At 37.4% G+C, this 24,902-nt stretch overlaps 1 pseudogene; it reads left to right on the top strand.

Annotated features, from left to right (window-relative positions):
• The first annotated feature begins 1,406 nt into the window (after positions 1-1,406).
• LOC121480994 lies at positions 1,407-24,902 on the top strand (annotated as a pseudogene).

Below are 24,902 nucleotides of genomic sequence, written 5' to 3'. Positions count from 1 at the left end.
TGAAATGAACAAAATGAATTTTTTCTCTAGTTTCCTTTATACTTTTTGGGCTTTATATAGGAATCTGAGGCTAAGGTGTATTCTGGAGGTAACTACAGTATTAGGGAACTCTGCTGCTGTATTCAAGGTTTGAATGAGATCTGAGACCTTGTTTTCCCCGTGATATGATGTTTTCTTTTTTTTCTTTTACACCAAGAGTCAAGGAATTACTATATTAATAATTTGTAAATTGAATACTTAAATCATTAGTTTAATAAACTTTTATTGAGTTTCAGGTATTTTGAAAGATACTGAGAAGTAAAAACCTGATTTACCCTTGAAAAACTGACAGACTTTGGGGGAGAAAGACCCCTGAAGAACATAATGAGTAACTGCTGAGAGCTAGAACGGAGAGTTAAGAACCGAGGGCTATGGTGGTAGAGAAGTTGGAGCGACAACTTATATTTCTTTTTTTTTTTTAAGGATTTTATTTTATTTTATTTTTTTAATAATAAATTTATTTTTTATTGGTGTTCAATTTGCCAACATACAGAATAACACCCAGTGCTCATCCCGTGAGGTTCCCCCCTCAGTGCCCATCAGCCATTCACCCCCACCGCCCACCTTCCTCCCCTTCCACCACCCCTAGTTCATTTCCCAGAGTTAGGAGTCTTTATGTTCTGTCTCCCTTTCTGATATTTCCCACACACTCCTTCTCCCTTCCCTTCTATTCCCTTTCACTATTATTTATATTCCCCAAATGAATGAGAACATATAATGTTTGTCCTTCTCCGATTGACTCATTTCATTGGAGGGTATTATGCTGAGTGAAATGAGTCAATCGGAGAAGGACAACTTATATTTCAACCACTCGTTCTTTCCCCATACAACGCAGGCCCTGAACTGACACAGGTAGAATGAATAATTTCTTTTCTTTGGAGCCTTTTTTGGCTTATGTAAAACTACGATTATTTGTTAAAATCAAGTGGTGAAATGAGATAACTGTAGTGGAGGTTCAAGGAAGGATTCCATTTTGTCACTGAACTCATGTTTGCATTTCAGTCAACATACTTTTTGATGTGTTTGAGAATTGTAAGTTTATGCATGTTTACTGTAAACATTTCTTAGCTCAATGAAAACAGTGCTCTATCCATTATCATTTATTGAGAATAGATACTCTTTTGGTTTCCAGAAAGCAGAAATATCAGAACTAGAAGAGGAAAATTTTTCCTCTCCTTATTTTACAAGGATGGCATGCTTTTATTTTTAGAATCTACACATTTTTGAGAAATTAGCAGGTTGCAAACTGGGCAAAATTTCTCTTATGCCCTTTTTGTGGAATCAGAGGATTGTATTTTCTGTACTAATGCTTCAAGGATGTTTACTTTTATTATTTGCAAAATGTGTCAGTTTAATACTTTGGGAAAATGTCGTATTTGGGAGTGAAACAGCCACCCCATGCTTTAATGATTGTGGATGTGAACAGTGATCATTTTGCTAGGTGAGAAGCTCATAGTGGCAATAAAGCTAAGGGAATGATAGCATGCCAGTAAGCCTCAGCTATCTATTTGAAAGTCTTATTTGCTTTTAATATATAATAATCTGGCCACTGTATAATAATCCCAGCTCCACATTTCCCAGCTGGCTTTGGCTGTCCGTTGCCTCACAGGACTTGGCTAGGAGCCAGGCCACAAGAAAAGGCAGTGTGGAAATCAGGTAAGGAGAATTAGTTAAGCTTTTAATTAACTCACCCTTTCCTGTTGTAGGGATGTGTAGAGACTCCAATCTGTAGTTACACCTCAAGCGCCCAAACTAAGCCACATATTGATGTAGGCAATAAAACAGTTTACTAAGCTTTTAGTATGAGAATGCAGAGGGATAGCAAGGCTTTAGAGCTCCTCAGCAGACCCAGGAATTGGCAAGAATTTTCATGGAGATGGAGAGATGCGGGGCACCTCAAAGAGCTGGGAGTTCTACCCCAGCCAGTGCTGCCACCCTTCTCAGGGTGGGAGGCATCTGTGTTATGAAAGTAATAAGACGTTTGAACACACTCCACCTATACATCTAGATTCAACTGGACACATTTAATTTACTTATACCTGTGCACCATTTCCCGTGGAGGGGGTCCTTAGTCTGGGCCCATTCTAAACCTTTTAAGTCTCCTAATTCTGATGGATCACAGTTTTGCATCATCATACAATTTGTGGCCACTGTCTCTGAAGTCAACTTCTAAATTTTTAATGATGTGACTGTTTATTGTTAGCACATAAGAAGAAGTCCTGAGAGAGAACACTCTAAAGCTGGTTAATGTTGTGCGAAAGCAAACTGTTATCCACTTTAGGACAGGCAGGAAGTGACCCATCGCCTTTGATAAATGCAGACCCACCAATGGTGCAGGTGACCAAGGTGGAAGAGTGGAGGCCACGGTTGATGGCTAAGGCAGCTGCTTGGGACTCCTGCTGGGAGTCCTAGGACAGAGCTGAGAAGCACAAGTGTGTGTAACTAAAGAGAATCGGTCTTCATTTATTGTATGAGGGATTTAGTAGAACATTACTTACGATATAAACATGACAAAAGGTGATTTGCCAGGTGTAATTTTGCAAATACAAATGATAGAGTTTAAACTGAGCTCTAGTAATTTGGACTTAAATGCCTGTTCCCACATTATCTAAAGGTAAACGGCTTCCTTCTCTCCTTCCTTCAGGTCTTCTGTCTTCAGTGTCCCTCCTTATACATTCTGTTCCTCTTATTCAATCTCTCAAAAACTCATTCTTTTTTCCTTAGCATAGATTTTGCATAAAACTTATTTTACATAACGGTGGTTATTTACATTTTTATCATAGAGCCAAATTTTAATAGCTAAAAATGTTCGGTCAAAATGTTAAATGAGTGATTTTTTTTTAACACTAGCATTTTGATTTTATAGTTGAGCTTAAAGGCTCAGTATGTGTAATAAGCACATTGGTAAAAGAAAGAGTTTTAAATTCATCCTGTGAGAAGGACCCGAGGGAGAGTTAGTAAGCAATAACAAAAGATCTTGGATTTATTGTGCCCTATGTCTTGAAGTATAGTAGCCAAGGCTTTGTAACAAAGGCTTCCATAGAATACTAAAATGTTACAGCCAAAATAAGTTTGAGGAACATTAGTCTAAATTTGCCATATTATAGGGACAAATAGACAAAGTGACTTATCTGAGGTCACAGAGCAAGCGAACAGTATAACTGGTGCTAGATTTTAGGTAGAAGGAACGTACATTATGTGCCTTTTCACCAGATGATGACTTTGTAAGACATAAGGGTAACATAAAAGTAAATAACTTATTACAAATATTAGCTACTTACTATATTTGCACCTCCATTAGACTTATTTTTTTTTCCTTAAAGATTTTATTTATTTATTCATGAGAGACACACAGGGAGAAAGAGAGAGAGAGGCAGAGACATAGGCAGAAGGAGAAGCAGGCTCCAAGCAGCCCCATGTGGGACTCGATCCCAGAACCCTGGAGTCACACCCTGAGCCAAAGGCAGATGCTCAACTGCTGAGCCACCCAGGCGTCCCCAGACTTAGTTTCAAAGCAGCCTTTCATTTTGCTATGAGGCTGAACTCTGAGAATCCATGGCAAGGAACCAGCCTACTGTCTTTCAGTGTAACTAGGATGGGGCAGCTGTGCCTCTGTCTCTGAAGCTGTTTCCCTGGTACTCTGTCTCACCCTATTCACCTCTTCACTAGGAGAGAATTCTTTTTTTTTTTTTTTTTAGGAGAGAATTCTTAATGACGTTCCTCATCCTCCTGAGTAGAAACTTAAGTGATGTGAATCACAGTGGGAATAGGTTATGTTGAGGTTGGGCAAGAAGGGGGATATGTGTGGATTAGGAGTAGGGTAGGTGAAGTCGGTATACACGGCCCAGGGCCAATGGATAGGAAGGTTTGAGCTATGGGGTAGGGTTGGGGAGACAGCTGCTGGATCTTGCTTTAATCGTAGAAAGAGTTGCTTCCATTTCATTCTACACAATTTAAATTCATCCTTAAATAGCTGACTTGCTCTGCATGCTGTGTAATGATGTCTTGTCTCTGACTGGAATAGATTTTAGAGGGTTAGGGAAGCAAATCTTCCTCTATCTTATGATTGACTAGCTTATACCTCATTCTGTATGTTCCTTTTCAATTTTTTCACTTACCTGAAGTAGGTAAAGGGCATTGGATCTATAGGGTATGCCATAATATTTTGAAATAAATAACTGATGTTGAGAGATATTTTATAAAATTGGGAAGATGAGTTCAAAGAATACCTATCTTATGTTTAAATCATTTATTAGATCTTGATGTTAACAATTTTTCATCATTAAAATTATGTTTGTAATAGGCAATATGGTAACAATGTAACACTTAAAATATAACAAGATATATGAAGTATAAAAGACAACTCATTCCCTCACTACCCAAAGATTATTAACATTTTGGAGTTTGTTTCTTCTTCTCTCTTTTCTATCTACTTATTTTTCAAGAATTGTACATATAGATTTTTATTTTGCTTTTTTCACTGAGTTAAGAATTCTTGTAGCAGACAGGCTCTAGGCAGCAGGCAGTATCCTTTATTACGGCAACATCATGCTGTATTGTGAAGTCATAATTTACCTGCTTGTTTTCCTTTTTTTTGGGCACATAGAAGACTGATTGTAATATTTGGTATGTAAAGGATGTTACAGTACACTTCTTCATACATGTGACCTCTCAGTCTGGATTATTTTCTTAGCATGGAGAGGAGTCATGAATTTACAATTCTTGGTATATGTGGTCAAATTACTTTCCAAACATTTAGCAGTTGACACTTGGGACATCTGAAGTTGTGTATATCAAATATCCCTTGACTCCTCTTGCAGTGAGAGTACCTGCCTTGTTTGGATTTACTTCACACAATGCTGTGATTAAGAGCAGGGGGTGCTGCCCAGCAGCAGCAGATCTTCCCAACTCTTAATTGATCTAACTAGGGGTATGCGACTCAAGTTATTAGGCCAATCAGACTTCTTTCTTCGAGTTTTTATATACTAAAGGTTGAGGTATTCTATCCTGTGGGTTTTCTAAGCTGTGTGGATATGACTTGTAGCTGTCTTCTACCAGGATTCCTGATGTAGGGAAGAAATTCCGTGATTGGAGAGAAGGGCAAAACAAAGGGGTATGAAGGGAGATGGAAGGGTAAGAAGACTAGGAATGAGGAAAGGGGAGAAGGGAAAGAGGAAAGAAGTAGAAGAACAGAGGACAGAGGAGACAGTTGAATTCTTCAATTCATTCATCATAGGCATCCATGTCCTTTCCAGTTCATGAGCCAATGAATCCTTGTATGCGGTTGTTAGTTTGAGGAGGATTTCTGTGGCTTGTTTCTGAAAGAGTTCTAATTTACACTCCCACTTTTTTTTTTCTACAGTTTCATTTTATTTACTTATTTATTTATTTTTAAAAAGTTTTCATTTTTAAGTAATCTCTACATGCAATGAACTCACAACCCTGAGATCGAGAGTTGCACGCTTTAGTGACTGAGCCAGTGAGGCGCCCCTCTGTAGCTTGTTTATTTGTTTTTTTTTCTTTTTTTTTTAAGATTTATTTATTTATTTATCATAGACAGAGAGAGGGAGAGAGAGGCAGAGACACAGGAGGAGGGAGAAGCAAGCCCCATGACGGGAGCCTGACGTGGGACTCGATCCCGGGACTCCAGGATTGCGCCCTGGGCCAAAGGCAGGCGCTAAACCACTGAGCCACCCAGGGATCCCCCTGTAGTTTCAGTTTAAATTAAAAATATATAGGATATATGTCCTACTCTACCTTGCACTGATACCAAGTGTTAATCATAATTAGCATCGGTATTAATTATGATGCATATCCATGCTTAAATTAAAAATCCTAAGTTGACCAGCATTTGAATCAAGATTAGTGACAACAGGAGTAAATGCATCTTAAATTGATAAATGAGATGTTGAATGAGTATTAAAACTTCATGGGACATTTATCCTTCACCCTAAATTTAATATGATAGGTTTGTAACCTTTTCTTTTCTCTCCGTCCATCTTTAATTCCAAGGTAGAAAAATTCTAAGAAAAGATTGATATTTTGCTATTATTGAACTCTTGATTTGTTGATGAAAAAGAAAATCTTATATTTATTTCCTTCAAGAGCATCCAATATATTTCTTAGATTTTTGTAATGTTTGGGTTATATCTAGGACCATATTTTGAGGGTACATTATGTCTATTTCAAGGTATCTTGAGATGCTCCCAAAGTCATGATTGATATGTGCCATGGATGTGAGTAATTCCTAAAAGTTTTCCACCATAAAGTAGATATGAGAAAGTCTCTGGAGTAAAAGAGGAAGAGGGATTTGGTCAAAATAACAGGATTCTCAAAGCCTTTTGTGTGCTAACCTACTAATACTCCAAAGGGAACTGCAAAAGGCCTTTTTTTTTTTTTTTTTTTAAGGCCAAATATTTTTAAACCTTAAACTGGGAGACACCCTTTTCATTTAACATGTCACTGGTATGTGCTTGGTTTTGGAAATATAGCAGTACACAAGATAAGCAGTTTCTCTTTTTTTTTTTTAAATTTTATTTATTTACTTATGAGAGACACAGAGAGAAAGGCAGAGACACAGGAAGAGGGAGAAGCAGGCTCCATGCAGGGGGCCCGACGTGGGACTCGATCCTGGGTCTCCAGGATCATGCCCTGGGCTGAAGGCAGCACTAAACCACTGAGCACCCGGGCTGGGCTGCCCAGCAGTTTCTTTGTTTTCACAGAATTTGTATTACGTATAAGTCATTAGCTCTCCTGGAACATGGGTACAAATAAGCACTCATATAGCATATACCTATATTTTTAAAAGCTACACATTAAGCTAACAAATTGTTCAAATATGTCCTGTGCTCTTTCCTTGACTGATACATCTTCAATATGACCTGGAAGATGGAGCTTTCAGAGTTTTTGGATTCCTTGGGTTTTTGTGATGGTGGAGGGAGAGCATGTCCCCCACTCTCTGCCCTTGGGCCTCTTCCAAACCCAGAAGTTTTGCTTGCATGTTTGTGAACAGCACAGTGCCTTCATCCAAAGTCTTCCCCCCTCCCTGGCAGTGAGGAAACCTAGAGCACCAAGGATGGTGGGAAGCATGTAGCGTAGGGGGTTCCCATACCTGGTTTTAAGGGTAGTACCACTTACTACATCACCTGTGCATATCTTGTTCTGAGGGATCCGCTTGGGGAAACTGAGTTCACCATTTTGAAAACAGTGACAACCTTGAGAAAATGGTAACTGTAGAGTTTTGGTTTAAATATAGCTAGTGTTGTCTTTGTGATATGAGGCAGATTAGAAGTTGAAACAGTTACTGCAAAGGATTAGAATTATATTAAATAAATCTACCTGTCTTCTAAAAGCCAGATTTCAACTATAACATATTTCATCTTAAACCAAAGACCTACTCAGAGCACAAGAATTTGGTTCTGTAAAGGATTGAGAGCTACCATTTAGTCCTTAGTGTTTTTTAAAAAGCAGCACAGGGGCACCTGGGTGTCTCATTTGGTTAAGTGTCTGTTTCTTGATTTGGCTCAGATCGTGATCTCAGGGTTGTGAGATGGAGCCCTGTGTGGGGCTCTGCATTGGGCATGGAGCCTGCTTAAGATTCTGTCTCCATCTCCCCCTGCCATTCCCTACCCTCATCCCCCAATCTGTCTCTCCTTCTCAAAAAAAAAAAAAAAAAAAAAAAGATAAAAATAAAAAAAGCCAAACAAAAAAAGAGGAAAATAAAAAAGAAGAAAAGAAGCAGCACAGATTGTTAGCTGAAACAATAGCAAATAGCAGGGAAAGGAGAAAATGCAAAAGTTGCCAGAAAAACTTTCAAAGCACAGCTATCAGCGGCCATGTGGTATATAGGAACAAGTAGCCTTACCTCCCTAAATCCTTGCTCCGTAGGACTTTATGGTAGCTCCACAAGTCTTCATAGATTTAGAGCGAAATTATTTTTGTTCTACTCTTTATTTAAAAAAGGACAATGGGGATCCCTGGGTGGCGCAGCGGTTTGGCGCCTGCCTTTGGCCCAGGGCGCGATCCTGGAGACCCGGAATCGAATCCCACATCGGGCTCCCGGTGCATGGAGCCCGCTTCTCCCTCTGCCTGTGTCTCTGCCTCTCTCTCTCTCTGTGACTATCATAAATAAATAAAAATTAAAAAAAAAAATAAAAAAAGACAATGTGGTACCATGGAATTTTTTACATGTTTAAGTCGAAAAAAATGTTTTGACATAATGATTTCTTGTTATTAGTGATATATTTAAGTGACATACCTAATAAGGAAATTAACATATTTATAGTTGCTGAAAACTTCCAGGTTAATGGCATTGACTAACATGAGAATTACCACTGTTACAGTTGAAATCCTGTACAGCATGGCTTATTTTTCTTTTATTTTTAAAAAGATTTATTTATTTTAGAGAGAGAGAGAGAGAGAGAAAGAGAACATGGAGGAGGAGAAGAGGAGGAGGAGGAGGAGGAGAGAGAGAGACAGAGAGACAGAGGGAGAGAGAGAGAGAGAGAGAAGCAGACTCCCTGCTGAGAGCAGAGTCCAGCCCCGGGCTCTATCTCAGGACCCCTAGACCATGACCAGAGCAGAAATCAAGTTTTGTACATAAGAGTAGTTGCTTAACTGACTGAGCCATCCAGGCGCCCTGACTTATTTTTCTTTTTTTCGTTTTAAGATTTTATTTATTTATTCATGAGAGACACACACACAGAGGCAGAGACATAGGCAGAGGGAGAAGCAGGCTCCCTGCAGAGAGTCCAATGCGGGACTCGATCCCAGGCCCCCAGAATCACTCCCTGAGCCAAAGGCAGACGCTCAACTACTGAGCCACTCTTATTTTTCTTTTAAAGGAGGCTGTCCTTCAGCATTCTCCTACCCAGGCTGCATAGAGCCCTGGGAAGGCTTTTGAAGACAGGGTACACTAGGGTGTCCTGAAGGATATGCCAGGAAGAACTTAGATCATCCCCCAACAAGGATTCCTTTGAATACTGGGTTGGAGAATCATTCCCTGCTCACTGGTTAGCCAGTCTTTGGGGAGCTAGAATAGTGTTTGCTAAAGAGTGTTGACAGGCCGGATCGTTGCTGATCGCACCTGACTTAAAGTTCCCTTTGTTTTGTTTAGAATTCGTGGCAGACGTTTTCTGGAAACGTTCTGTGATCTTACTCGGAGAGAATATTTGCTAGTAGATTTAGAGGATGAGAGGGAAGAACAATGAACATGCAGGCGTTATGTATGTGCTATGAATTTTAGTTGTTGATAGACATCGACTATGACAATACTATGCCACAGATTTCTGAATTTTCTGCAGCTGATTCAGAGACCTGAATTACACTTGATTGCACAATATCTCCTCACAGAAATCGTAAGGAGAATGGCATGCCCTAACAGAGCTTATTTACACAGAACACCCTAGTTCACTGTTTCCCCGCTGGCATTTCTTAAACAAGCAATTTATTCTCAACAGTTTTAAATTTAAAATCAATATTTCTAATAAAATAGTTTTACACTTTTCATCTTTATGTATGGACATGTATTGGAAGAGAATCCAAATGAGTTTAAGCAGTAAAGACGAGGCTATCAATAAAAGCATTCTAGGGAAGTCTATGAAAATGAAGAATTTCTGTTTATCTTTCAACACAAAACTATATATAGATGGACACATTGTGTAACTTTTATCCATTAATTAGATACTAGGTAGTACAATTGGTTTCGAGGAAATTAAGTGAATTAATATGTGATACAAAATTTTAAACATATACTAAAATATACATTTTGAAGTCTAGCTCTTACTCCTGTCTCTGTTTTCCCTAATACCCCAACCCACTTTTATTAGATTTTCATGCATAACTTCCACTGTTTGATTTTTAAAATTAAATTAAATTTAAAAATGCAAAACTTTTTTTGTAGAACAGTTTTAGGTTTACAGCAAAATTGAGAGGAAGGTGCAGAGGTTTCCTATGTACCCCTGCCCCCACGCGTGCATAGCCTCCTCCGTCACCAACATCCCTCACCAGAGTGGGACATTTGTTACCGCTGATGAACCTACATTGACACATCACAATCACCCAAATTCAGTAGTTTATGTTAGGATTCTCACCCTTGGCCTCCTTCTCTGAGTTTGGACAGATGTATGTTGACACACATCCACCTTACAGTACCATACAGAGTATTCTCACTGCCCTAAACATTCTCTGTGCTTTGCTTATTCATCCCTCCTCCCCGCAAGCCCTGATCTTTGTACGGTCTCCAGTTTTGCTTTTCCCAGAATGTCGTATATGTATAGTTGGCATCAACAGTTTGTAGCCTTTTCAGATTGACTTCTTTCATATGATAATAATGCATTTAAGGTCCTTTCATGTCTTTTCATGGCTTGAAAAGTCACTTTAGTGCTGAGTAATACTCCATTGTCTGGATGTACTAAATTAATGGAGAATAATTGAAGCAGTAACTCAATGTAAGCACTTTGAGCAACTTCAGGAGTGTTTACAAATTCCTGGATCCCAAAGTAATTTTCTCTACTTCTGCTAAAGTATATCAAAATGAAGAATACTCGGTACTTCCTTTAAAAGAGCAAACTGCTTAAATTATTTTCAAGCTACCAATTGAATTTCTAAATTTGACAGCCTACTTGTTTTCAAGTTTTGCTAATTATACATAAAGCTGCTATCAACAGCCATGTGCAGATTTTTGTGGGGACATAAGTTTTTAACTCCTTTGGGTAAATACCAAGGATCATGGTTGCCAGATTGTATGGAAGAATATGTTTAGTTTTTTTTTTTTTCAGAAACTGCCAAACTATCATCCAAAATGGCTGTGCATTCCCACCAACAATGTCTGAGACTTCCTGTGGCTCTGCATACTCAGTAGCATTTGGTATTGTCAATGTTTTGGATTTTGGCCATTCTAATAGGTGTGTAGTGTTTTCTTGTTTTAATTTGCAGTTCTCTGATGGCGCATAATGTAAAGCATCTTTTCTTTTGCTGTTTTGCCACCTGTACATTTTTTTTCGGTGAGGTGTCTGGTCAGGTCTTTGGCCCAATATTTAATTAGTTTTTTTTTCTTATTGAGTTTTAAGAATTCTCTGTATATTTTGCCTAACAGTCCTTTAACAGAAGTGACTTTTGCAAATTTTTTCTCCCAGTCTGGGCTTCTTATTCTCTTGATATTCTCTTTTGCAGGGCATTTTTTTTTTTTAATGAAGTCCCACTTAGTAATGCTTTCTTTCTTTCATGGATCATGACTTGGTGTTGTATCTAAAAAGTTACCACCATCTCTAAGATCATATATGCTTTCTCCTATGTTATGTTCTAGCAGTTTTATAGTTTTGCATTTTGTATTTAGGTCTATCATCCATTCTGAGTTAGTTTTTGTGAAGGGTTTGAGGTCTGAGTCCAGATTAATCTGGATATTCAGTTGTTCCAGACCTATTTGTTGAAAGACTGTTTTTGTTCTATTTTATTGTCCTTTATCCTTTGTCAGAGATCATTTGACTATGTTATGCAAATCTATTTCTGGGCTCTCTATTCTGTTCTATTGTTCTCCCCCCCCCCCATACCACACTGCCTTGATTACTCTTAAGTCTTAAAGCAGTGTGGTATCCATCCTCCAACTTTATTATTATTTTTAAAATATTTATTTATTCATGAGAGACAGAGAGAGAAAGAGAGAGAGAGGCAGAGAAACAGGCGGAGGGAGAAGCAGACTCCATGCAGGGAGCCCAACGTAGGACTCGATTCCAGGTCTCCAGGATCACGCCCTGGGCTGAAGGTGGTGCTAAACTGCTAAGCCACTGGGGCTGCCCATCCTCCAATTTTAAAAAAGCCATTTGTCAAATTTTGGTATATCATCAAAGAAGAGTAGCCATAGTTGTCTGAACACTGTTAAATACTCCATCTTTTTCCAAGAGAATATCTGTTGGATTTTCCTCATATACTTTCAAACAGTGTATTGCTAACAGATTGAATTCAGAAGCAATTATAAGAGTCCAGCTGTGTTCTATTAAGCCTTTTATTAAGTTCTATTAAGATATTTGCAAAATATGAAACTTCTCACTACATCTTTTATTTTGGAAAACAGTTATTTTCCTAAAAATGTGCCATTTGTATTAACATGTAATGGAATATCAATGTTACTTTAAAATAAATACATATTTAAAATTTTTGCTTCAATTTTTAACATGGTAAGTATCAGTACATATAACTCAGTAACTTTTTTAGAGTCTGAAGCCCACTGAAACCAAAATGTTTGAGAGCCATACTCTTGGTACTCTGTTAGTATTGGGCAATTTGAAAGAGTGGGATCTGAAGAGTCCAGGCTAGTTATTCATTTTTGTTATGTGCACAATCTATTTTGAGTCAATTAGGTTTCCACTGCCACAAGTGGAAGTTGGTTTGCTTTAGAATAGTGCATCAACTGAGATAAACTATTGTAAACATTGTTCAGTCCTTCTTTCCTTTCTATTTTTACCATTTTGCTCTAGCCAGATGATTCCTGTTCATATCAAACCTTTTATGCCTTCAATAAACTTTTTTTATTCTTTTATTCATAATTCACAATGAAGTCCATGTTGTCCAAGTTCATTCTTTTTTTTTCTTAAGATTTTATTTGAGAGAGAGGAGAGAGTGAGAGGGAGAGAGAGAGGGAGAGCACACAGAAGAGGAGAAACAAACAGACTCCCTGCTGAGCAGAGAGCCTGGTGTCTGTTCCATCCCAGGACCCTGAGATCATGACCTGAGCTGAAGGTAGATGCTTACCTGCCTGAGCCACCCAGGTGCCCATTTTGTTGTTGTTGTTGTTGTTGTTGTTGTTTTTTGAATTTTATTTTTAAGTAATCTCTACACCCAATGTGAGGCTCAAACCCACAACCTGATCAAGAGTCACATGCTCCACTGCCTGAGCCAGCCAAGCACACTTCCCTTTCCTACTTCCCTAACCACCCCCCGCCATTTTTTAAAGATTTTATTTATTTATTCATGAGAGACACAAAGAGAGAGGCAGATCATAGGCAGAGGGAGAAGTAGGCTCCCTGCAAAGAGCCCAATGTGGGACTCCATCCCAGCTCCCAGGGATCACGCCCTGAGCTGAAGGCAGATGCTCAGCGGCTGAGTCACCCAGGTGTCTGCCCTGCCCCTTTGTAAGTGAAATTGACATCTTGGGGTTTGTGTGTGTATGTGTGTGTGTGTGTGTGTGTGTGTGTGTGTGTGTGTTTTAAGATTTTTTAAAAATAAAGTCCAAGACATTCTGAGGCAGTACAATGACCATGTCGGGGATGTATGTTGGGATGGGCTATGGCTATGTGTGGTGGTTGCCTAGAGGCTTCTGTGTTTATTAGTGGCAGTGCAGTATGGATGAGAATAAATCATTGTTATCAAGGAGAACAAGAATAACAATAGCATGATCCACTGAGCATCTTTATGTCTAATCTCTGTGTTTTTCTGTATCTGGGCAAATTTAAAGTTTGAAGATAAAGAATTTGTGTATATATTTATGTGGATTTAAGATAAGTTGCTGTCTAGGAAATAGATGTTTTTCATACTTCCTTTTAGAGATGCATTCATGGTTTGGTGTTAGCTTAAGTATTTGGCCAAAATTTTTGTCTTTGGTTTAGCCTAAGTCCAATGGAGGCCAAATACTTACTTCAATTGTCATCCTAAATGTTTGCAAAATCAGCAATGTGATCATATAGGTTACTATCACACTGAATCTGCATAGCAATGCCAACAACAGGAACAAAGCATATAATTCAGATTTATTTCTACTATCTAAATATTTTCTTTCAAATGTAGATATATATTCTACATGTGTTTTGGAATGAAAAATATGTCTATAGATTTAAAATGGTAGTCTATCAACTCTTTGAAATACAAATGTAAATGTTATTGCAAGAGTAAAATAGGGCAATATTTAATGATGATTGTGCAGATTGCTAGCTTTAATACAAAAATAATCAGAAGTTTTTAGGTAATAAATTTATAAGGAAATAGATTTAAAGTAAAGGAGCATATAATAGCTAGATAACATTAGGAAGAAATTATGTTCTCTTAGAGTGAGTAAATATTTATAAAATTTAAATAACGTAAGAAAGAATAATAGAAATCACATTATGAAGAGTAGAATTAGTCTTTGAAGCTGTATCAGTATTCAAATATTAATTTAAAAAATCTTTCAAATTATTATTATATGTATTTTTAATGAAGAAGTCTATATATTTATTTATTTTTAAGAGATAGAAGGGGCAGAGGGAGAGAGAGAATTCTAAGCAGGCTCCATGCCTAGCACACAGCTCAATGCAGAGCTCCATCTCACAATCCTGAGTTCATGATCCAAGCAGCAGAAATCAAGAGTCAGATGCTTAATCAACTGAACCACCCAGGTGCCCCTCAAATTATTTTTTTTATAGTGTTTTTATTTTCTTGTCACTTAATTTCATTAGGCTATGAGTTTTTCAGGAAAAAGTTCACTTTGGAAATTCTTTACAGCTTGGAGGAATGGATAAAAAGCAAAACAAAGCAAAAAGTTTGCTTTGTTAAAATTTCACCAGGTGAGGGGATCCCTGGGTGGCGCAGCGGTTTAGCGCCTGCCTTTGGCCCAGGGCGCGATCCTGGAGACCCGGGATCGAATCCCACATCAGGCTCCCGGTGCATGGAGCCTGCTTCTCCCTCTGCCTGTGTCTCTGCCTCTCTCTCTCTCTCTCACTGTGTGCCTATCATAAATAAATAAAAATTAAAAAAAAATTTAAAAAAAAAATTTCACCAGGTGAGAAAACAACCTAAATCATGTACAATACCTGTGATAAATCATCTTTAATCTAGGTATAACAAAGAATATACAGAATCAAGGAAGATAAGGAAAAATGAGAAACTCCTAAAATGACACGCTTCTCTATCAACCTCAGTTGCAAGGACGCTTCTATTTCATATCATACATGAGTTTATGGTGAGCACAGGAGCAATCTTTCAGTTGACAGTACTGATAAAATGTTCTCCTTGTACTGTGTCAAAATTTTAAGAATTTGCTACTGGTTTTAATGATAAAATTCCAGTAGAAATTACTTTTGGGTAAAATTCCAAGATTCTGACATCTGAGAAGTTCAATTATGATAGTGAACTCAGGTCTGGGTCGTAGTTTTAGCTGAACATTGATCTTAACATTTGCTTCTTTTGCATCACCCATAATTTGGCACCGCTCTATGTCTTTAGGGTATCACTCCCGCAGCACATAGTACATAAGAAAGGGAGAACTCATAATGCTGCTAATAAGGTTGATCTTTTCCTCTGGGTTTTTCTTTGTTGCTGTTTGTTTTGTTATTTCTCTCTTCTCTGTGACATATTTACTGGAATTTGTCCATTTTGGAGGAGAGTATTTGTGCTTTTTCTTATAGTTTTGTAAGAGTTCTTCATAAATTTAGTTTATTCTTGTTCTATTACTCGTTTTGTAAATTTTTTCCCACTTTGCTTTTGGAGTCTTTTGACAGAAATCTAAAATTTAATCTATCAAATCTATCAATATCTTTTGTTTGAAAAGTTCTTTCCAACATGAGATCATAAGAATATTCTGTTATACTTTTTCTAATAATTTTTCATGTTTTGCTCATCACATTTAAATCTCCAGTCAACTCAGAATCAATCTTTTATGTGTGTATTCTATATTAACTTGAATGACCAACTCCTCCTGTACTACTCATCAGATATCGTTTTAGTGATTTTCAATGCCATCTCCAGCATAAACCAAGGTTCCATTTGTGTGTGATTCTGTTTGCAGCCTCTCTATTCTATTCCATAGGTCAATTTCTCCCTTCACAAATGCCACAGTTAAAAATCATAATAGGTTTGGGGCCCCTGGGTGGCTCGGGTTGAGCGTCTGCCTTTGGCCCAGGTCATGACCCTGGGTCCCGGGATCGAGTCCCACATCGGGCTCTCTGCTTCTCCTTCTTCTTCTTCTTCTTCTTTTTTTTTTATTTATGATAGTCACAGAGAGAGAGAGAGAGAGATGCAGAGACATAGGCAGAGGGAGAAGCAGGCTCCATGCACCAGGAGCCCGATGTGGGATTCGATCCCGGGCCTCCAGGATCAGGCCCTGGGCCAAAGGCAGGCACCAAACTGCTGAGCCACCCAGGGATCCTTCTGCTTCTCCTTCTGCCTGTGTCTCTGCCTTTCTCTCGAATAAACAAAATCTTAAAAAAATTACAATAGTTTTATAATAAATCTTGGCTTTTATGTGCAAAAAGTATTTTCCTTGCTTTTCTCCTCCTCCTTCTTCAACAGTGTCTTGGGTATTTGTAAGTTCTGCTTTTCTTATAAAGTTTAACACTAGGTTACAATTCATCTGAAAATTCTGCTGTGGTTTTTGTTTTTTGAAATACACTTTAGTTTACATACAGCAAAACACAGATCAAATGTACAATTCAGTGATTTTTGAAAAATGTATGACCGTATTAACCAATAGCTAATCAATATATAGAATATTTATGTCACCTCAGAAAGTTCCCTGTGGCCCCTGTCTATTATTTCCTACCTACTGGAAGCAACCACTGTTTTGCTTTCTCTCATTATAAGTCAGTTCTCTATGTTCTTGAATCTTAAATAAGTAAATCCATTGGGTGTATTCTCTTTTGTGCCTGGATTTTTTTTGCTCAATATAATGTTTGAGCAAATTTATTCACACTTTATGTATATCTATAATTAATCAATTTTTTTTTATTGTTGAGTAATATTTTATAGTGTAGATATTCCACAATTTTTTAAGCCATTGTACTGTTGGTGGTCATTGGGTTGTTTTCATTTTTTGTATATTATGGATAAAACTGCTGTAAATATTCACATACAAGTCATTTAGATTTCTCTTGATAAGTGCCTGAAAGTGGAATGAAGGGTAATATGGTAAGAATATATTTAAATTGATGAGAAACTGCCAAATTATTTTCCAAGGTGGTTTGGCCATTTTACATTCCCATTAGCAGTGCATGAGAGTTCCAGTTGCTCCACATCCCTGCCCAGTGTTTAAGGGTGCCAGTTTTTAAATATTAGCCATTTTAGTGAGTATCAAATAATATCTCATTGTTTCATTTAATTTGCATTATCCTGATGACTATTTTGAACATCTTTCCATGTGCTTGTCTACTCAAAAATACTCTTTTGTGAAGTGTCTGTTCAAGTCTTTTGCCTATTGAATAAATTGAAATGTGTATCTTGCTATTACTGAGTTGTATGAGTTCTTTCTATATTCTAGATATAAGACCTATGTTGGAGCACCTGGGTGGCTCATTGATTGAGTATCTGGTCCTGGGATCGAGTCCTGCATCATGTTTCCTGTGGGGAGCCTACTTCTTCCATCTGCCTATGTCTCTGCTTTTCTCCCTATGTCTCACATGAATACATAAATAAAATCTTTTTAAAAAGACCTATGTCATATATTTGTATTGTGAATAATTTTTCCCAAACTGTGGTTTTTAAAAAATTAAAAAAAAAGAATTTATTTATTCATGACACACACACACACACACACACACACACACATACACACACACACACAGAATGGCAGAGACACAGGAAGCAGGCTCCATGCAGGGAGCTTGACGTGGGACCCGATCCCGGATCTCCAGGATCAGGCCCTGGGATGAAGGTGGTGCTAAACCACTGAGCCACCTGGGCTGCTGCCAAACTGTGGTTTGAGTTTATTTTCACAATAGGTTAATCAGCAGGAGGGAGGGCTCCTGGTTTTTGAATGTGTTGTTTTGTTTGTTTTTTTCATTTTCAAATATCTTTATTCCACCCATTTGGGATATATTCACTAACTATAGAGTTTTATTTTAACAGTTTTTTCCTTCAACAGTTTATTTATTTATTTATTTATTTATTTTTAAATTAATTTTTATTGGTGTTCAATTTACCAACATACAGAAAAACACCCAGTGCTCATCCCGTCAAGTGTCCACCTCAGTGCCCGTCACCCATTCCCCTCCAACACCCGCCCTCCTCCCCTTCCACCACCCCTAGTTCGTTTCCCCGAGTTAGGAGTCTTTATGTTCTGTCTCCCTTCCTGATATTTCCCAACATTTCTTTTCCCTTCCTTTATATTCCCTTTCACTATTATTCATATTCCCCAAATGAATGAGAAAATACACTGTTTGTCCTTCTCCGATTGACTTATTTCACTCAGCATAATACCCTCCAGTTCCATCCACGTTGAAGCAAATGGTGGGTATTTGTCGTTTCTAATTGCTGAGTAATATTCCATTGTATACATAAACCACAGCTTCTTTATCCAATCATCTTTAGATGGACACCGAGGCTCCTTCCACAGTTTGGCTATTGTGGCCATTGCTGCTAGAAACATCGGGGTGCAGGTGTCCCGACGTTTCATTGCATCTGAATCTTTGGGGTAAATCCCCAACAGTGCAATTGCTGGGTCGTAGGGCAGGTCTATTTTTAACTCTTTGAGGACCCTCCACACAGTTTTCCAGAGTGGCTGCACCAGTTCACATTCCCACCAACAGTGTAAGAGGGTTCCCTTTTCTCCACATCCTCTCCAACATTTGTTGTTTCCTGCCTTGTTAATTTTCCCCATTCTCATTGGTGTGAGGTGGTATCTCATTGTGGTTTTGATTTGTATTTCCCTGATGGCAAGTGATGCAGAGCATTTTCTCATGTGCTTGTTGGCCATGTCCATGTCTTCCTCTGTGAGATTTCTCTTCATGTCTTTTGCCCATTTCATGATTGGATTGTTTGTTTCTTTGGTGTTGAGTTTAATAAGTTCTTTATAGATTTTGGAAACTAGCCCTTTATCTGATACCTCATTTGCAAATATCTTCTCCCATTCTGTAGGTTGTCTTTTAGTTTTGTTGACTGTATCCTCTGCTGTGCAAAAGCTTCTTATCTTGATGAAGTCCCAATAGTTCATTTTTGCTTTTGTTTCTTTTGCCTTTGTGGATGTGTCTTGCAAGAAGTTACTGTGGCCAAGTTCAAAAAGGGTGTTGCCTGTGTTCTCTTCTATGATTTTGATGGACTCTTGTCTCACATTTAGATCTCTCATCCATTTTGAGTTTATCTTTGTGTATGGTGAAAGAGAGTGGTCCAGTTTCATTCTTCTGCATGTGGATGTCCAATTTTCCCAGCACCATTTATTGAAGAGACTGTCTTTCTTCCAATGGATAGTCTTTCCTCCTTTATCGAATATTAGATGACCGTACATTTCAGGGTCCACTTCTGGGTTCTCTATTCTGTTCCATTGATCTATGTGTCTGTTTTTGTGCCAGTACCACACTGTCTTGATGACCACAGCTTTGTAGTACAACCCAAAATCTGGCATTGTGATGCCCCCAGCTATGGTTTTCTTAAAAGTTATTTTATTTTATTTTTGAGAGAGAGAGTGCCTACGTTGAGTGGGGGGTGGAGAGGCGCACAGGGACAGGAAGAGACTCCCAGGCAGACTCTGCATTAAGCCTGGAGCTTTACTCAGGATTCGATCTCTGTGATCATGTCCTGAGACAAAATCAAGAGTCAGATGCTTAACTAGCTGAGCCACCCAGACACCTTTAGTGGTTTAAAAATGTCATTCAATTGTCTTATGACTGCCATTATTTCTGATGCAAAGTCTTCCTTTGTGTTATTATATATTCTGTATCTTTTTTCCTCTGAGTACTTTTAGATTTACTGTTTAGCTCTCAGCAGTTTGATGTACCCAGTTTTTTCTCCCTTTGAATTTATTTTGTTTGGAGTTCACTAAGCTTATTGGTTCTCTAAGCAATGTTTTTCAACACATTTGGAAATTTTTGGCTATTATTTGTAAAAATATATATATTTTTGTCTTATCTCTCCTCTCCATCTGGGACTGTAGTGACACTATACATATTAGACCATTTTATATTATCCTACAGGTAACTGAGTGTCCATCCATTTTTTTCAATCTTTTTTTCTCTGTTCTGTTGGATAGTTCCTTTTGATTTGCTTTAAGTTCACTATAACTTTCTCTGCAGCCTCCAACATACTGTTAAGCCTATCTAGTAATTTATTAATATGCATCAGCATAATTTTCAGTTCTAGGACTTCCCTTCAGCTCTTTTTTTAATAGTTTCTATTTCTCTGCTAAGATTGCTCATATGTTTACTTACGATGATCATCTTTCCTTTAAACCTGTGAACAAATCTGTAAAATCTGCTTTAAAGTTCTTATCTGCTGATAGTAACATCTGGATCATCTCAGGTCTGTGTCTATTGCTTGCTATTTTCTTGGTTATGGATCATGATTTCTTAATTTTTCATGTCTAATAATTTATTATTTTATGTTGGACAATGGTTTGATACATTTTGGATAGACTGGATTTTTTTCTTCTTTTGAAAGCTCTTGAGTGGTATGTTGTAAAACACAATAAATTACTGGCAGATCCCTTTGGTCATGATAATTCTGCTGTGGCTTTTTTTCAGTAAGTAGCATTTATTTGTGAAAATCACAAAAATTTCTCATATACATTTATACACACATACCTGTTTTCATGAAGTTGAAACATCTTGTATCACTTGAAATATTTTACAAATCATTAAAATATTACCTTCTATTATTATTAATTTCTTTGTAAGTATATTCTATTTCCTTAATTACATTGTGAGCCTCAGGGATGGATCTTTATTTTATATTTCTTTGTAGTCATGGCATTTGACACAGACACACAGCTGGCATTCAATAAAAGTTATTGTTCTTAATGACAAGAAGAATGTCTTGCTGGGGTCCTTTGAGCTTTCTCTACTATTTCTTGCATAGCTAGTCTTACTCCACTTTTATGGGTAGGAAATATTGAGTTTATTCATTCATTAGCTCATACATTCATTCATCTATTCATTCAACAAATATTTATTAAGAATGTACCATATGCCAGTTCCTGTCCTGGTGCTGTGATTACAACAGTGATAAGATGAACAATGTTTACACCCTCATAGGACGTATGAATTAGTAGACGTTGAGAGTTTAGCTAAGGTACTCTATGGTATTGCTGCCTTGGCATCCATTTTGTTTGGCCAAACAGCCTGGACATTCCCTCACGTAAGCACATGCCCTTGATAACAGACTCATAGGTAATTGTAAATTCCTGATAAAGCTTCCCCAAAGCCCCTCACAGTAAATTATCTTCCTCATAAGAGGGCCTTGGCCTTGCATGTCTCTTATATAAGACAGCCATGGGGCTTACAAAGCCCCTTTGGTTTAAATTGACCAATCCAGCCTTAGTCTGGGAATTCCAAAGTATTCAACCCATAGACCCTAATAATAAAGGCACATGCCCCAGGTGCTATCTCTTTCTGACTGCACCCTGCCTCGACTTCCCCCCATGTGGTCCCTCTAGGCATGCTGTGTACTTCCTCTAGGACTTGTCAGTAATGAACTTCTCTATTTTAATTTCTCTTGTGGTCTTTTATTGCTCGCCATCTGGCACCATGTGCTCTACTTAACAAATGTTAATTTAACGAAGTCACAACAGTGAGGGAAACAAATAATAAGGAAATAAACAAGTAACTGTATAAGATAAAATTAGTATCCTATGAAGGAAAAAGAAAGCAGAGGAGTGGTATAATGAATAAAAGAGGTAGCTATTGTGGTAATAATGATGCATGTGTGTTTTTAAAGATAGGATTTTGAAGAAAGGCCTGTCTGAATAGGTGATATTGGAGCATAGACCTCAAGTAAAGCAGTTAAGGGATTGTATATACACAGAATAAGGGGCTGGTTATTAGATGTCATTTCAGATGCATTGGAAAGGCTGCATTTTCCACTAAGCTTCTGAACTCCAGCTGTCTGAACTCCACCTTTATCTTAAGACTTTATTGCCTTAAAATGCAAATACCTTTGGGAGAGTGTCTATTAAAACTTTTACCTGTCAAATATTTCTGTGTGAATGAACTTCAGAATTTTGATGAAGAAATGAAAATAATAGTTCAAGAACATAGGGAATCAGTGTAGTATAGTTGTTAAGACCATGAACTGCCTGAGTGTCAAATCCTGGCTATGTTCAAGAACATAGGGAATCAGTGTAGTATAGTTGTTAAGACCATGAATTGCCTGAGTGTCAAATCCTGGCTCTGCTACTTATGAGCTGTTTGTGTGGTCCTCATCAAGCTACTTAATATCCTAATGCTTCAGTTACCTCAACTGTAAAATGGGGATAATAATAATCATATCTTTGCTTATATACTTGCTATGATGACGGTACACTATAACATTTTCAATTTTCATGGCTCTTCCTCCTGGGAAGATTACCCATCTTTGCTCCATTGTCAGACTTGACACAAGCCATCTTTTTTTTTGGCCTTCGAATGTGATATATATATAATATATATATATATATATATATATATATATAACTATATAACTATATATATGTTATACATATATACATATACATATATGTTATATATATATATATATATATATATATATATAACTTATAAGCAAAAAACCCTTTAAGATACAACACATATTTTCACCACTCTCTCTCCTCTCTGCTGTGAGAATGGCAATGTCTCAGATGTTCCTTCAGCCTGAATCCTGGAGTAAAGAGGGCATGAAGCAGAGCCACAGTCAAAGTCAACAGATAAGTGAGATATACACGTTGTTATGAGCCACTGAGATTTGGGGTCATGTCTTATTGCATCTTTTAACTTTAATCTTATTTATAGAAATGAATTATTATTTCTAACATGCTTATAACAGTATCTGGCACATAGTGTACATTAAGTATATAAATATAACCTTGAAGAAATAGAGCTGTTGAAGAGAAACCATGACAAAATTTCAAGGCTGGGGCGCCAAACCCAAACTTCTCAACTACCTCCTAATTCTGTCACTATTTTGTGCTATAGATATAAAAATATAGTGATGTGTAATTTCCTTGCAATTTGAATCACATATTAGAAATAAGATCCTGGAGTTGATTAATTTGCTAGTGTTTTGCATTATGATTGTTTCCAGTGTTCTTTATGGAGTCTTTACTCCTCACTCCTATGTATACTTCTTAAGAGGAGAGATTATATGGCCTATTAAAAAATATGTATGCAGTGCCTGTTACAGTGTCCTCACAAAACAATCTCCTTAACGTTTTGCAACCAACTAGATAACCACAAGAAAAAATTAATTTGTTAATCTGGATGGTTTGAAAAAAAAAAAGATCTATTCATCCTGTACATTATAAGAGTGACCATGATTTTCCTAATCCCATTCCTATATCCTTTGTTAGCTAGATTATTGTATCAAAATCTGAAGCTTATATTTCTCCATATATTTTTGCTTTGAAATTTAATTATTCCTAAGCTTTTTGACTTAAATTGCTTCTGGTGGATTAACTGGGTAAAGGAAGAGCAAAGACTATTCTTTTTCTTATTTATGTCTACCAAAGGCTCACAGGTCAATCATAGCAATAATATTTTTTTAAAGGGTAGGTTAATCTAAATTGAATAAATTATGATTACAAAATGATGTCAAGATTTGAGCAATTTCCTCCTTAAATCATTGAACAATAATAAAAATGTCTATGCTGTTAAAAATACTCTGCAGAAAGTCTGAAAATGGAACAGCAATTAGAGTATACATTCATAACAAAAATTCAGTGTATGGAAGGGACTTTATTGCAAATTGGTAATAATTTATATTGTATATTAACCTTTATAAAAGGGTATGCTTTATAACTATGTAAATATAAAAGGATCTCTTTTATAAAAGTTTTAAAAATTATCTCTTAATTAAATAGTTAATTATAATCAAAGGTACTTATCATGGAGGCTAATAGGGAAGAATTTAAATCACGAATGAAATATCAAGAAAAAATTAGAAAAAGTAGTGCATTTGTTTGAAAAAACCTTTTTGCTTGGGGACTAGAGGGCATGAAATTTTTGGTAAATCTTATTTTTTAAAAGTTATTTTTTATTATATAGATAACTTTGTAAAATGTAATATCTACCTGTGTTCCCACCATTTACCTTTATCAAATCTTTATATTATTCTGTTTACTTCAGTTACTTCATTTTTCAAGAACTGCAACATTACAGATATCATTGCTATCTCCATTTGTCCCTCCCTGATTTCACTTTCCTCCTTCCCTCCCGAAGAGTAAGCACTGTCCTGACACCACCAGCTGACTCGGGTGGAGGGAGACTCGGGCTGGGACTATTGCAGCCAAACTATCAATGTCCTGCAATCCAGTCACAAAGACCAAACTGAAATCTTCCCCTCTCGAGTGGCACCAGACTGTCATGAATGCTCAGACAGTTTGAAACCTCCTGAAGAAAACTTCGGATGCCTTAACTCTTCCATTTCAACAGATCCTAAAGAAGATAATAGAGACTAAGATGCTGATGGGTGAAGTGATGAGAGAAGCTCCCTTTTCATTTGCTGAGGCCATGTTCAAAGCAAGGGACTTCTGCAACACAGGTTATCTACAATTCCAAGTGAGACTTCCAGAGAAGAAAAATAATGCAGCTGGTGTTACTCTGCCAGCAGTTTGAACATTACCTGAAGGGACAAACCAACAACTGTGAACCGACTAGTTTAGCCAAAAGAATTAAGCCTCCTCAGACTTCCTTTGCTATTTTGCCTGAAGCTATTAAGAGAACCATCAGGTGTGTAAATGCCACTGAACATGTCATCATTCCCCAGACTGAAAGTACCCTGGCACATATCATCACAGAGCTGGATGAGAGAGACTGAGAAGAGTTCAATAGGTTAAAGAAAATTCAGAAGAAAAAGATTCTCAAGGAAAAATTGGAGAAGGACTTGGAGCAATGGAGGGCAGCTGGAGAAGTGATGGCGTCTATGGATCTTTGGCTGAAGAGAAGGGCAAGGATCTTCTGGATGAACAATCTTTCCTGCTCTGGCTCTTTCAGAAGCCCTAA

Source organism: Vulpes lagopus, chromosome 23, assembly GCF_018345385.1.
Source record: "Vulpes lagopus strain Blue_001 chromosome 23, ASM1834538v1, whole genome shotgun sequence".
Taxonomy (NCBI): domain Eukaryota; kingdom Metazoa; phylum Chordata; class Mammalia; order Carnivora; family Canidae; genus Vulpes; species Vulpes lagopus.
Note: the sequence above shows the minus strand (reverse complement) of the source record. Positions and strands in the feature narration are given on the sequence as shown.